We start from the raw sequence: 16,325 nt of genomic DNA on the forward strand, positions 1-16,325 counted from the left end.
AGAGGCACCCAATGCATGTTTTTATATTTATCTAATAGTAGTTTTCAAAATATGTTGCTACTTTTATCGCAAAATAATATCCAAAACAATTAAAAAGCACCCGAAGCACTCAACTACTTTACATCAATGTTATTTTTCAAAACAGAGAATTAGGCACCATACAAATTTAATGTGTATTTGAAAAACACCCACAACCATGGAATTGTATTTAAATAGTAATGGTTTCCCAGGAATGTTTGTCAGAGTTTATGTAGCTACCAATGAAAAGTAAAAATTTAAAGCCAGAAAATTAATTGATGCTACCAACTTAAATCTTTATAAGCTTCTTAAATAATGTTTAAACCAATATGCAATTTTAAAATAGACAACCATGCACATATTTATAAATAATACAAATTATGAGTAATTTATGATTCTGATGGAGATGTTCAGGAGATGAAATACACATCATGTGCTTCATACAAAGAAATTATTTTTTTTTTTAAATAGGATGTGGTTAAAATGGTTAAATCATTATTGAACAGAGCTCCTCCAAACCGCAGGCACTTTTCCCATGTTATTTCTCCACTTCGGACTCAAAATCAGGATAATTTGGCCAATTTGGCAATCTCCAATCACAGGCTGCTCTTAAAGCCCAGCCAAGTGCTGAACTTGCTGACTTCCATAAAGTTTTGTGGGCTCCAGTAGGTGCTGAGTGGTCACTTGACATCTTTAGGACCTCTCATAACATTCTGGGCATGAGACTTCGGAAAATGACACAAAATGGGAATGAGCTGCAAAAAATACCCTCTGAGCACAGTGATTACTTGGGTATGATTCTCCATATTTTCTTGCATTTATTCAAGTTTACAGGGGGAAAAAATTGAATTTCTCCTAGGAAATGTCTCTGCTAAAAATTTAAAGCCTAGGTTTCATTCCTACAGTTCTGAGAAGAGAGAAGAAAAAGAAAGGAAGAAAAAAAACCCCTCAAACTGATTGTTGGTTTCTCTGCAGTTACTGTAAATATTTTATGAATGGATACCTCAGAGCAAGGAATCCAGATAAAAATTCCCTATAATTATTTGTCTAACGCACCGAGGAAGGATTTGGACTTTGCCATACGTCCTTAATGCAAAGAACTTGTCAACATCAGCTTGTTGAGACATTAAGAGGATTTCTTTAGGTGCCACCTTTTAAACTCCAGCATTAAGCACAGCTTCTAGTAAATTTACTCCATGGTAAGCAATTCCAGATGAGTTCTAGTGACAGGCTTCAGTCTCAAGGTACTTTTTCACTGCACATTAAAATCTCATGTTCCCAAGGCTGGGTTGTTTTCTGACTGATATCCAATTAGGGAATAGAGAAAAAAGGCATTTCCAAAGCTGGAGCTGAACAAAACAAACCAGAGCAGTAACTCACGGATAACCACCAGCAACAGTCAATACTCTCTGTTTACTCACAAGAAGTTACAATGGAAAGAGATGAGATCCTAAACAGCAACAGCTCTCCAAAATAATTACCCAACAGAGCAGGACCAGCATTGCAGCCACTGAATCATTCTCAAAGCAAACTGTGGGAAATATTTGCACTAAATCATCGACTTTCAACCCATTTAGGATCTTCCTTATACATGAAACACTGTGAGTACCAGACCCCAGAATCTCAGACAAGGAGGAGTTGTAAGAAAATGCTACAAAAAACATTTCCTGGACAGGAAAACCAAGTTTTTGTGGAAATGAGTAACCCCAAGTCACCAAGGAAGCTCGTGGCAAAATTCACAATTGAAAGCAGGCCACTTTTAAGCATTAAGTCTTAACTTCATCCCTTTTTTCCTCTTCCACACCAGATAAAATTAAGGGTCCCAGTAGAACAAGTATTGTTCTCTGATAACCACTGGAATACAATGTTTCTCTACAATCAATTAATACAACACACAGGGACTGGTGTAACAACACAGGCAGTGCTTTCCTGTCACCCACCAGCAATTTTAGCAATAAGGAGCTCATTAACTTATGCAGATATAATAATTTATAATTCCTGTAGAACAGGAGGAGGGTGTAGAAGGGACACAAATCCCTTGTGAGGGGCTGGGGAAGCAGGGCAGGTGTCCGGTTTTGCTCGATGCCTCACTGCCACCACACCAAACAGGAGCTGTACCTGCAGGATCAAACTTCAAGAATTTTCTTGCTCCTTAATTGGATGAGTACTTTGCTACCAGTTTTGCAAAGATTATGAAGGATTCCCTATGTGCTGGGGTAGGAAAGGGGAATTCTAGTTCTTGCTTTGGAAACTGAATGTCAAATCCATTTAGGAGTTGCCAAGGCACCAACACTTGTGGCACTGTCTCCATGAGTGATGGGTTAAGGAGGAAACCCCCAGAAACAATCAGGAGAGAGGAACCAGGAGTGAATCTGCCTCTCTCCTCTCATCCCCATTGTGACTTTTCCTGGTCACTTCAGAAAAATGACCCTTGTCACTTTAGAAGGAGCAGATGAAACAACACAAACCCCATCCAGCAGCAAAGTCCATTGTCACAGACTGTTGACATCACAAGCGTCACTGAAGTCTTGTCATGCCATGGAAACCAGAGTAAAGAGCTGCACTCCTTGAAAGGAACACTGGCAGGCAGACAGACAGACAGACGAGCCAGCAAAGCTGAGACAGGTTTACCTGCAGCTCAGTAAGAAGCAGAGCTGCTGCAGGAGCATGGAAATGGAGCATGGGGAACAGCAAACCCTTCCCAGCAGCAGCAGGAAACCTTTTCTTTTATGACTGCTAAATGCCTGACTTTTTCCCCAAGCAATTTACGGTGCAGCCACATGTCAAGATGACTGTTGGGAACCAAGATGCTCCAAGTTACTCAAAATAGATCAGGGATTCTACTGACAGATGCCTGTGGTATTTTCCTGGCTAATTTGCTTTTATTATGGCGAGCAGGGCTCCTGTGAAATGCTGGCTGTCTGCTGGACGCTTGTGGGGATGGGGAGGTTCCTACAGGGGTTCTCAGGACTCTGCTTGTGTGACAGAGGGGGTTGTACCAATGTTTGCATTATCTCACTTTCATCATGATGGGAATGAATGTTTTTAACAGCCTCCTTCACTCTAATTATATTGGAGGCTTTATTTAAGAGGTCCTAACAGCCTCCTTTTAACACATTTGTGTGAAGGCTTTTTATCTGCTGCTGCCATAACGAAGTAGGAGAGCTGTTGTCCCTGGCCCTCCTGATACTAAAAGCTTTCCACATACATAGAACTGTTCCCAACAAGACTTCCACGTAAGGAAACAAATATTTGCAAAGAACTGGCAGAAGTTTCAGTGAGTTTGGCAATGTCCTGCACAAACACTGCCTGTCCATTGGGTTTCCTACACAAACTGCAACACAATCCAGAAGACAGAAGGAAGGCAAAGTCAACCAAGATGGCAAAGTGGATCATTACAAAAGTTAGTGTTAAAGGTGATTTTATAGAAGAGTCTGGGAGATCTTTTCTAAGTTCCCAAAGGTTTTGAGCAACTTGGAAACAGGGGAAAAAAACCCTCATGAAGAGGTCTGGAATGGACAACAATAGGGAAGAGGTAAGAAATGGGTCTGGTGCAGCAAAAAGGAATTATGAAATTAAGATTCACCTTGAGCCTGTGATTCTTGGAAGATAATGGAACACTAAAGCTTCTTGGAAAATAATCTGACATCATTATCAGAATAAAAGTTAAATTTACCTTGCAAGGCTGCTGTAAAGCATTGACCATGAAGGGACACAGGGAGCATGAGAAACACGACAAAGGAAAAATATCTGAGGATTGACTTAGAGAAGGAAAACATTGAAACAAAGTCAAATTATGGACGACCAGTCTGAGAAGAGAAAATGAACTCAAAAATAAAGTTGTCCTGACTTTGCAAAAAGCAATGAGGATAAAGATTTCACAGAAGGGAACACAGCATCCACCAGGCTTGAAAATACAGTACCAACAGGTGCCATCAAAAAGCAGCCAATCTAATCCATTAAGTTTTACACCCTGATGGGAGGCAGAGAAAGTATCTTAATCTTTCAGATGGGGACAGATGGGAAATCCAAGGCAAAGATCCAGATCTCTTTCTTTCTCTCTTTTTTTTCTTTTCCTTTGTTTTTTTTTTTACTCCTCTGAAGTCAAAAACAGAACAGACCTTCTGTATTCCCTGATGCCCTTTTCTTCATCGCACTCCCAGACAATCTCCACCCCTCAGAGCAGGGCAGGACACCAACAGTTCTGATTCTCACTTTCCTGATATAACAGATCAAGACCCCCAAAGTCCAGGCCCTGGCGGTTTCCCCAGGACTGCTCACCAGAACAAAGCTAAACACATGTTTTCAGTGTCTCCAGCATCGAGGCTACATTGGCAATTGCCTCTGCTTTCGCGTTGTTTTGGGAATCAATCAATTGGAAAAGCAAAACATGGCAGATGTTGCATTTATTACCTGCCCCACCCAAAGTAAAAAGCCCATAATCATATCAAAATCTCAATAATAATCTCAAAATCTCAACATCCTACTTGCATTTGGAGTTTCCTGACTGATCAGAGCAATGTTTGTATCACCTTGCACTGGGAAGGAGGCTCAACGCACCACACCATGCAAAGCTTTTAACAGAACTCTGTAACATCATTTTGCATCATCTCAGAGGCTTCACAGCTCGTGGAAGGCAGCTTTGATTCTCATTAAATGAAGAAAAAGGTGTATAAAGGTTCTGGGGACAGAAACAGGACTCTCAAGCACACACAAAACCCTAATTCAAGGTAGGAAGAGGTAGAATGTGAGTGAAAGCAGAACACAAATTAAACCAGAATAAGCAGCCAGCTTCAAATGGGGAGGAGAGAGTTTCTTTTTCCTTTTTATTTGATGTAACATTTGTATTCTACCATGAAGAGTTTTGTGTAATCCAAAGTGCTCAGGCACCAGTGAAGCCACACAGCCAGGAATTCCCCAGGTGAGCTGTGCTGTTAGAAACCGGCTCTACCTGCCAACCTGCTGCACCCAAAAAAGCATCACACAAACTGCCCTGCCTGACACCCTGCTCTCAGAACAGGAAGGGAGAGGGGGAAATACAACTTACAGAGCCCAAACTATCCTCAGGCTGAATGTGGAGCCAACCCAGGTGTAGGGATTGCAGGAGAGAGGACAGAGGCAGAACATGTCCAGCGTCCCTGCAGCCTCACAGAGAGCAGAGGAGATGCTGCTGTGCCTGTTCCTAAAACTTGGTCCTGGCCCTGCATCTTGCAGTGCCATCTATCACAGATCCTTATTTTCACAGGAGTGAAAGGAGTGCATCAATACCTGGCCAGAAGGTTGTAGTCCAAAATCCCCCTGATTTCAGCTGAGCATAGACCCCGTGGCTCTGAGGGTGCTGATTGTGCTGCTGCAGCAGCAGGAGGTCCCAGCCAAAGCCAGGGCACTGCACCACACACCCTCTGAAACCCCCATGGGGAGAGGAAGACTGGGGGGGAAACATGTCCTGGCCACTGAGACAGGCAGCTGCTCACAGAATCAGGAATACAGCATTTATTGCATCCACTCCCTGCCTCTTCAAGGATATGGCACCTCTGGACAATCATGTCAAACCTCCATTCTGATGCACATATTTTCATCTAAAAATCAACTATATTCTTCCCCCCAAAATCACTAGCTGAACACTTGTGTCATCATTTCCCTTCTTTCACCACATCTAACTCTGTCTTTTCTTATCAATGGAACTTTGGATCCATTTGCCCTGTTAACCCTTGTCTGGTGGTCCCTTACAAAAATTAAGCATAACTGGTTCCTCTTTGTTACAACAGAGACCTTGCATCACTCTAAGCCAAAGAAAGTTATAATTAAATACAAACCAAAATCAGCAGAGAAAGGCACAAGATCAGATTTACTTCTGCAGAGCTTTGATTAAATTACAAATAAGAAAAAAGGAAATGCGCCAAAAAAACACCTCACCAAAAAAATCCTCAAGACCCCCTCTGTGATTAAGGTCACACTGGGGGAACATTTCACCTGCAAAAAGAAGGCAGGGGTGAACATTTGTTTGTGTTGATGATGGGAAGAAGAAAAATTACAGCTGAGTAATGTGCATTCATACACTCTAATAAAAGCAAACCCTTCATTTCCTCCTCAGCAATGAAGCACATTCAGACACTCCCAGTCCCAGGAGTGCCACCCCCATGGACCACCAAAATAAAGCTGAACAAAGGAGGCTCATTTAGTGCATATTCAAGGAAAATATCCTGTTTACCGAGCATCTTGATTTTTTGGAGGAGGATAGCAGCTGAAAATTTTGTCATTACTGAAGTTGTGGAATGGAAATGAGAGTTTCTGGCTATCATTTCTTGCTTTGCAGGCAGGAAGGGGGGAATTGAAGAGAAGGGACATTCAGGGAAGTTTATCCTAGCAAACATAATCAGAGGGGATGTTCATAGCACCACTAAAAAAGAAAAAAAATATTAACATTTCACAAGTTCCCCCTGTGGCCTCCCTTGCTCCTCCTCCCCCATCAAAAATTCATAAAGGGAATCAGCATTCTTTCCCCAATGGGTCCCCGAGGTGCCATAGACCTTGTTGGAGAGAAGGGCTATAAATACCGAATTAGGCACCTCAGGGGAGGGCAGGGCTGCGGATGCAGCTCCAAACGCCCGTGCTGTCCCCTCAGGAATTCCCTCCCGGCCCAGCTCGGGCAGGGCAGGCAAATGGGTCAAGTGTGTCAATTCTGGGATCGCTGACCTCTGACACCTCAAATGACACGCCGGGTCCTTCTCCTCCAGGTCCTGCTGCCCCCTCCCCGAGCACCATAAACTTTCCAAAGTCTCTCCAAGTGCAAAAATAGACAGGGCAGCACCGAGGAGCCTCTCCAATAGCTGCTCCTGGCCCCTCAAAGGGACATCAGGGCTCAGATGTTCAGGTCTCATCACTCATCTCCAAACCACAGCAACCTCTTTGTAGGTTTTGTCCCAGGTAAAAAAGCAAACTCCATATTATTAGACAGCACAAAGCTCAAAAACTGATTTATTTTTATATATATTCTAAAAGCAATTCCAGTTCAAGCTGCAATAAGAGGCAACAGGTGTTAAACATTTAAAAAGCTGAATGAGCACCTTTACAAAGAAATAAATTTTCAAAATTAAATCAATAAAAGTCCTCTCTGTGGGCACAACCCAGCAAATGTTTGCTACAGAGCTGCAGGAGGTCAGAGGAGCTGTCCAGACCTCAGCAACTCCAGGTCTGGCCTCTCCCCACATTTTTGTCACCTTTGGCTTAGGCTGGTGGAAGCCAAAGCCACCAAGAGCAGAAAACAGAAAGAAAAGCAGTTTCTAATTCTCTTCCCAAGCCAAGCCCAGCACACAACACCTTCTATCACAGGTTTTAAAGAAATTATGACAGAAGGAATACATCCAAGTAGTGCCAGCAGGAATTATAGCCTTGTATAGGTCACAGCAGAGAGGACAAATGTTAGTGAAGAACCTCATCAGGAATCACAGGTACAATGGGATGACCCAGTGCCCAAAACAGGATCTGCCCAAGGACATTAGGACCAACAACTCCTCTTTCAAAACAAACTGTCACGGTATTGTAATGCCACAATGTATTTTCATCATAAAATAGAAATAAAATAGAGTTTAACACTGTGGTCTTCTGGAAAGGTAAGGAAAAGATCCAGTCTGCTTGAAATCTGTCCTCCACCAAGTCAGCCAACTCGACCCATCAGGAACTGGGGCGGGAGCTGGTGGGATTTCCCTTTGCAGTACAAATGTGGTACATGCACAGCCTGGAAATGTCCCAGGCAAGATTGTTCCTGATGTCTGATCCTGCAATTTGCTGAAAAAAAGATTCAAGATTCAGCTTCTGGGGGTCTGTACAGACACCACTTATCATTTGGCTGCCGCTCAGCAGCAACACAGTTCTACAGCAGGCAAAACAGGCTTAGACAGCATTAATTCTGATTTACAGCTGCTACCACGAGGGTGAAGTACAAGGGAGAAGATGCCACAGTGAGGTGGTTGAAGGAAAATATTAGAACTCAGAAATGCCAGGTTCCATTCCCAGCCACAGAGTCCCAACCTGGCCAAGGGAACCAACAGCTCAGATCCTCAAAAGCCTGATCCCAATCACAGATGGCTGTGCCAGTGAGCAATCAAAGCAACAAGCAAAGTAACAGTATTTTGTTACAAACTAATCAAAGTAACAGCATTTTATTGTCATAATATATAAATTATATAATCATTGAATGGTTTAGGTGGTCAGAAGGGACCTTAAAATCATCTTCCACTATCCCAGGTTGCTCAAGCCCTGTCCAACCTGGCCTTGGACACTTCCAGGAATGGGGCATAAATATATGTGAAGATATTTTGTTAAAATATTGAAAATCTGTGCTTGCTTTTCTGTCACATCTTCCCCAGCCCAGCTCTTCTCCCGTAAATGGATTTGTCCCTTAGGTGAGAAACTTTCTGAGCCTGAAACCAAAGTAATTCTGTGCTGCAGGAAGGAAACTCACCTTTCTGTTGGGTTATGTCAGGTGGCAGGAGGACAGACTTGATGCTCCAAGAGGGAAAAATTACAATTAGTGATTGCAATCATTTTTTAAAAATTTAAAACACCAAGAAATAGACTCAGCTAGAAAGAGCTTTTCCTCACACAGCCCCCCATCCTCAACTTGGACAGATTCTCTCATTAAATCTCATTGAAAACTCTCTTCCAGGCGATCGCATATAAAAGGATAAATCCCACTTATCCATCATCCCAGGGGAAAGCAGGTTCCTGTGGATAAGCAGGGTTGGAGATTATGGGAACTGGGAGCCTCCCAGCACAGATAAGGCCATGTTCCAGGTCCCCACCCCCGAGGCACAATGAAGACAAGACCAAAAGGTTTTGCTGACTGGCCAAAAACTGTAAGGATGTGCTCTAAACAAGTAAAAAATGTCTAGCTGGTGCACAATCACACAGACACTTGCTCTGCAACCCCAGAATGCAGCCAAACCTCTGTTAACCCTCTTGTTCCCAGATTTACTGAGTGAATGAAATACTGAGAGAAACCAGATGGTGGTTGGTCCTTGTTTATTCTGAATTCTTGGGTACAGGAGAGGCCACAGCCAGAAAAATGCAATGTCTCACCAAGGTTCTCCGTTACTGCATTTCCACACATCGATTGACAATTTTCAAGTAATTTCTGGGGTGTTTTACAGGTACTTTTGGCAGGGGAGAGGAGAAGGGTAATCTTGTGGAGTCCCCATCCCTAGAGCTGTCTGAGGAAGCCTGGACATGGCACTCAGTGCTCTGGGCAGGGGACAAGGTGGGGATTGGGCACAGCTTGGACATGATGGTCGGGGAGGGCTTTTCCTGCACATCTGAGCAGGAAACATTCTCTCTACACAAGAGAGAAATCACCTTCCAAATTCATCCCCACCCTTCTCCTACCACCTCCCAGTCTGATAGCACAGGAATATTTAGCCCACATCCAGCATTTCACAGAATACCAGAATGGTTTGGGTTGGAAGGGACCTTAAAACTCATAATTCCACACCTTGCCATGGGCAGGGACACTTTCCACTAGCCCAGGCTGCTGCAAGTTCCATCCAGCCTGGCCTTGGACACTTCCAGGGATGAGGCAGGCTCATTTGGGTGATTTTGTGGCAAATGTTCCTATAGGCCTTTAATTTTGCTTAATAAAAACCATTCAGAGCATTGGAACCATGCTACCTGCCCACAACTTTAAGAGGTCCCCACTTTGATCAGCACCATGTTTTCATCAATCATTTATGCAAACCAATCTTCCCCTGGACAATTCAGAACTGCCCTGTTTTCCTCCCTTTTGCTTATAACACTTCCCACATTGTATTTGGGAGTGTCATCAAATGTCCTTTTATTGCTCCCTCGTTGTAAGCACCTGAGAACCAAGCAGAGCATCAAGATTTACAGCCTATTTTAAACTCAGATAATGATGTTTAATTTGTTATTGGCTGTGTAAAGGTTAACAAAGAAATAACTCAAAGTATTAGCAAAGGAATAGCACATTACGACAGGGCAATTAAGAGCTGGAGCTGGCACTGCATGACAAGTTCATCTCATTTCCAGACGATCTGATGATCCACATTCACAACTTGTGGAGCACAAGGGTGGTCCACAAGTTCATCCTCTATGCACTTTATGTGTTGTTCAGTTGGTTTTTATCACTAGACTTGCACCAGGAACAGCTGAGAGATGTCCTCACACACCCACCTGGGAGGGTTGAAAGAAGTTTCTGCCCTCAGCAGTTCATCATTCTGATTCTTGGGGGCTACTCTTCTCAGAGCAGAGTAGCAGAAGGGAAACAAACAGCATTTACCTGCCTGTAAAAGGAACTAAGCTTTGCTTAAACCCAGCTCAGATGCAGTTTGAGCTACATCTTTGTCCATATTGTGAGTGAAATTCAGGCACATTTGTTGGCTCTGGCTGCCTCTGAATCCCTGGAAGTGTCCAAGGCCAGGCTGGATGGGACTTGGAGCAACCTGGGATAATGGAAGGTGTCCCTGCCCATGGCAGGGGGTGGCACTGGATGGGGTTTAAGGGCCCTCTCAACCAAAAATATTCTGGGATTCTGTGACTCACTCCACCAGCTCTGCAGTGGAGAAGAGGCACCATCTGAGCTAATGTACTTTAAATAAACACAAATCAAAACCCTAAGTGAGCAGATTTCAAACTGATTTTATGGCACTGCTCAAACTACACCCCAAGGCCTTGCTTTTAAAACTCCATGGCTGTGGACTCCATGGATCACACATTTTCCTGGGGAGGGAGGCTTTAGCTTTTCCAATTTTATTGCACTCTTACAATCAATCAATCAATCAATCAATCAATCACATGCAGATAACCTATTTTTTTTTTTTTCTCATCCTTATTCAGGGCATTGGGCAATTGCAGGAATAAACTTTTGGAAGAGCTGGGGAGAGGTTATTGGATGTAAGCCCAGCAGCTTTTGGAAAAACAGAGCAGAAAATATGCAGAACTCATGGAATAAAGACAAGCAGATGCTGCTTGAAAATATGGTTCTATTCTTGCATCAACAAATTAGTGCACAGGCAGCCAAAAAGCCCACACAGAGGTAACACAACAAATGTGGCCTTAAGATATTCCAGGGAAACACAGACTCTCCCTGTAGGATCTGCACTAAGATCTGACTCAAGAGCAATTCCCACAATTTGGAATCAAGGCAGTGGGAAGGCTGGGCATGAAGCAAACCCAGGCCTGAGACTTCTGCAGCTGACCTTTACAAATCTTTCCTTGAACACATCTTTTCACTCAGAAATTATTCCAAACCACCTTCCATGGGGACGAAAAAAATACAGATGGAATTAAGGGAACATGGATTCTGCAACTTTGGCTTGAACAGCATCCACTTTATTTCCTTAAACACTCACCCAACACTGCAGCCAAAGGCGAGTTCCACCAGTTCTTCCCAAACATTCTGTGGGAGAAGAACAGACCCCCAGCTGGTCTCTAGTGGAGTGGGAATTCAGCAGCTTTAGAACTATTTTCACCAAGTGCAGGGTCTAACTTCATGTTCATTTTAACACCTCTTTCTTCATTTTTTTTTCTACCTGCAAGCCCTGTATCTTTTCTGAACACCTCCATCCAAATTTTATATCTCTTGGCTCTAAACTTGCATAAATATTTTGTGTGGTTTTTTTGTACACTTTCCCTGGAGGATTTTAGCATAAATTCTAAGGACTCTTACAAAATTCAGTGGAACCCTCTCATCCTACCCTTCCCCCACTTTTTTTTTTCCCCTTTTTTTCTTTCTCTTAACTCTTACCACATGTTGTAGACGGCAGACATGAGTCAGACCAAGCTCCTGGAGCTGTGGGAGGGGGAGAGGAGAAGGTTCCTTTATCAGCTAAAAGGGGTCAGTTCCCAGTCTGCCCATTCCAAACCCCAGTACAGATACTCCCCTCAAAAAGTCCCACTAGGCAGCTGAAGACTGAGGACTATTAAGAAATTCATAAAATCAGCATGAAAATGGTGGAGTTAATTTTTTTATTGACCATAAACTTTCTAGTGGGTTCCCAAGTCCTCAGGGTCAGTACGTGGGGTCTCCTGGGTTCAGTGGAGCCTGAGGAGAAGATAAACCTTAGATAACATTTTCATACTGAAACAAGGTGAAATCCACAGCTCCCAGCTCTGGACTGGCTTATCCACTTCTATTTACTCTTTATCTACTCTCTCCCATTGCATCTATTTCCAGAGTCTACTCCTAAAAGGACTTCCAGAAGCTTCCAGGAATTTTCACCAGTTCCATTTGATTTTGTTGTTGGGTTATCAGTCTTTAATTTCAACAAATTTCTATTCCATTCCCATCAGACCCACAGAGGCAAACAGGCAGCTTGAAAGTCCATGGAGAAGTTATGATTTTGGGGCATATTAAAGGACCATGGAAAACTGCAAGTGATCATTTTGGGGCAGATTAAAGGTCCATGGACAAGTGCAAGTTGTGATTTTTTGGATTATAAAGTGCCATTCAGGGTATGGAAGTGGCATGAAAATCACCAGGAAATTGAATCATCCAGCTGGATTTCCTGCAGAGCCAGCTCAGACATCTCTCCACATCACATTTCCAAATCTTTCTGGATCCATGAGTATTTGCTAACTTGGTTGTGCTCCACACAGAAGACACAGAACAGGCACAGGCCCAAAGGCTGGACCCTTCCAAGCCCTTCCAAACCCAGCAGAGATGGAAAATAATGATGCAGGAGCACAGGTGGTTCTGCCTGGAATGCATTTAATGCTCCCAGCCCTGGACAGTCCTCGGCCCAGCAGCATTTGTGAGCTCTGTGTCAACACAACCAGCAGCCCAGGGAATCCCACCTGGATACAAGAACGACCCACAGACAGGGATATTAAAGGACAAACTGCCAATTCCTTGATTAAAGAACAGACTTTCAGCACCCAGCAGCAGCAGCAGCTCTATTACTGCTGAGTTTCTCCCTAAGGCTACAGCACAGGAACAACACAGATTTTTTGCTGCTTCTGGGATATTGGTGTTAAAAAAAAGACAGAAAGAAATACATTGATGAACTACTTTGTCATTGTTAACAGCACTGCTGACAAACTCACAGCAGGCCCACTGCGAGGAAGACAGCAGCGTGTCTACTGAATGCCTCTTGTAGCTGAGACATGTGCTCTGAATTAGGCAAGGTGTGTAAATTACGACAGCCAGAGCTCTTTGGAGAACACCCAGGTCTGAGGGATTCTGGTGCACTTTTGTTGTTGCTGCTGCATTTCCCCATGGTTCTCCTCTCAAAAGAAACTTTGCTCCTTGGAGAGAGCTTTAACAGGCTGCAGCCCCTCAAGTGTCATTTGAAAGAAATAAAACCAAAACGCTAAAAAGAAACCCCAGCTTCTTTTCCTCATTGCATTCATTATTTTATTCTCTCTGACTGTAGCTTAACCTCAGAGGAGAAAAACCACATGAGGATGGGGGAGGAGAGAAGATGAGACACAGCCTAAAAACGTGGTTTGCCTTACAGAAAATCATGCATGAAACCACCACACATCTGGGAACACCTTGCCTGGAACACAGGCTGCCAGATGGATCCCAAAAAGCTTAATTTCTAGGAGTGCCCTTACCAGGGCAGGAACACTCAGAGTTGTTGTTTTTTGAAGAAAATTATGCTACACCACCCTCAATCTTTTAAAAATAGCACTGAGAGAGACCTTGAAGGGACATCAGTTTGTTCTTCTACCTTCAGGCCTGAGCTCAGACAACAACATTGTCCAAACTTCCTACCAAAAATTTTCTAACCCTTTCAAGATAGGATTATGGACTTTTCCCTAAACATCAGCCTTATCATAGAGTCTCATATTCCACATAATCATATTCCAAACACATAGCAAAGTCCCAGTCACAGATTAATTTGGACACTTGGAGGTGGCTATTTTATGCTTTCAAAAGCAAAATCCGTTAACCCAATTTGAAAATTGCAAAGGAAGTAGTTCTTATTAGGAAAATTGTCCTGAAATTAGCACACTTCCCAAAATGGGAAGCTGATAATGGAAACATTAACTGAAAAATATTTTTATTACTATGGAAGGTATCAATTTAAATAATTCAGAAATACTGCTAATTAATCCTATTCCACATCCTGCAACTTTATCTTTGAAAATGGTTTGGGGATCTGGAGGAAAAAACAATCTACCAAAAATAATCTTAAACAGTCATAACAAATTATCTCCATTATTAGTTTTGCTTCTTTCAGGATTCAAGAAGTATTGTAGTGCAACACTTCATCACCTTTATTGGGCATTTCCTGGTTGAAAAAATGTTATTTTTTTTTTCTGCATTAATTGAAAATACACTTACAACTTCCAAGAGCTTCTTGCTAAGAGAGGAAAACTTTGTCACTCTTACTTTTTAGAGTTATTATGCAAACACAAAGTTCCAAGGAGCTTCCAACCCATTTTAATTATCAACCATCTGAGTGGAAGTTTTCTCCTGCCAGCTGAAGCAGAGAGATGCTGAGCTGTGTGCTGAAACCAGAGAGATTCAGTGAAAGATTTGACCATCAGAACACACCACTTCCTCCTGACTTCATCCCTTGGCTCTGGAATTGTTGTGCTCTTCCCGTCACTGCAGCAGAGTGTGGGTGGCTTTGCACTCACAGCCATCACAGCCATTTCAACTCCATCCTGCTGCTGTGCTCAGAAAACATTCCCATTCTGACATAATTAGTGGTTTATTGCAGGGAAAATGAACCAAATGAAACTTTATCAGCTGTTTAATTAATACGCAGTTGCCAGTGGTTTTTTTGCCAGATATGGCAGTGTTGGACTTGTTCATCCCATGGCTCCTGCAGGGAATGAACCCAAATGCCAGCTGGACAGTGGTGCCTCCAGTGCAGCACAGAGCAACTCACAGCTTTTCCAGAGCAAAGCACAGAATTTAGGAAGTGCTGTGACAAATGAATCATTTCTGGTGTCAGCTACAGAACCATACACAAACCCACCTTCCCTCAGGATAACAAGTACAAATTAGAAGCCAAAGGGTCAGCAAGGAAAGCCGTATCTTCTGTTTGATAAGGAAAAGCCACCACTATCATGTTCTCCTAACCAACTTGACACTGTATTACTTTTTTTAAAACTTATTTATTGTTATGTTATTCTGGTAAAATAAATTTGTACACCAGTTGCCTGTCAGTCCTATTTGGACTATTTCCCATACAGAGATATACCAGCTGGACAAATTTTAAGCTGAGATCCAAAGCTGAGAGAGTATTTTGGTGGAACAGAAATAAGACTTGTATTAGCTCAGTTCAGGGATTTTCCTTCCTTGTTTAAAGGCATGAAAGGCACCATTGAATTTCCAACACTGTCACCTTCTATCTAAACAGATATTTACCTCTAGTTCCCCTTAGCTTCCAGCTTTCCTCTCTTTATTGCACTCCTAAACCCATCAGGTGTCTGGGAACAAGGGGACAGATTGAGTAATTTCTCCTTTGGAAGGGAGAGCAGGCACATCCCTGATATCCATCCCTGGCTTCCCAGTCACAGCCAAGCACTGGGTGTTGACATTTTACACTGGGAGGTCACAGTGCATTCACATCCTTCCTCCTCAGATCACATCCTGCTTCCTCTGCCACAGCATTCCCACCTGCTCCAAGCACTCTGCAAGTTCCAGGTAGGATTACACAGCACATTTCCAGACTTTCTTTACTCCCACTTTGAGCTGTGGTACCACAGCTCTGCTTTAACAATCCCAAATGTCATTGGTAACAAGCCAGGCTGATGTTTGTGATGACCTAGACCAGGCTCAAAAGCTGCAAGTCACAATTTTCCCATACCAGAGCTGTAACTGAAAAATATTAACTTTTTTATTATTTTTCTTCCACAGTTTTCTCCCTCTTATTTATAGAATCTAACTGAGGACTTCCTACTCAAACCAGTCAGGTCTGCTAAAATAGAAGTAAAGACATTAAATTACTTTGTTAAGTGGAAGTGTATCAGATATTAATCAAAACTGGTGTCCCTGGCTTCTGCTTTTCTGGTAATTCCATATCTTTTCCTGCATTGGAATTAGCAGGGCTGTCTCATCTCTTCGTATTCAACAGGATAGATTTTCTTAATGGCTGGAGCGAGGGCATAATTTCCATCCTTATTGTTCAAAATAGAAGGCCAACTCCCAAATCTGAGAAGAGCCACAGAATTCAGCAATCTCAGTCTCATTTTAAGACATAGATGTGCGCAGAGAGAGGCACACAGGAATAATGGGAAAGCTGATCTCTGTGAGGAAACCATTGCAACAGGTAAAGGGAGGTGTAACAGTGTTATCGTCGAGCCATTACTCTATAAATACATCCCGGCTTGACAAA

General features: G+C 42.8%; 1 protein-coding gene across 9 annotated transcripts in view; it reads right to left on the minus strand.

Annotated features, from left to right (window-relative positions):
- Positions 1-16,325, minus strand: part of EBF2 (EBF transcription factor 2) — a 120,513-nt gene that overhangs the window by 76,342 nt on the left and 27,846 nt on the right. The gene's annotated exons all lie outside the window — the stretch shown is intronic.

This window comes from Vidua macroura, chromosome 28 (genome assembly GCF_024509145.1).
Source record: "Vidua macroura isolate BioBank_ID:100142 chromosome 28, ASM2450914v1, whole genome shotgun sequence".
In the NCBI taxonomy this organism is placed as follows: domain Eukaryota; kingdom Metazoa; phylum Chordata; class Aves; order Passeriformes; family Viduidae; genus Vidua; species Vidua macroura.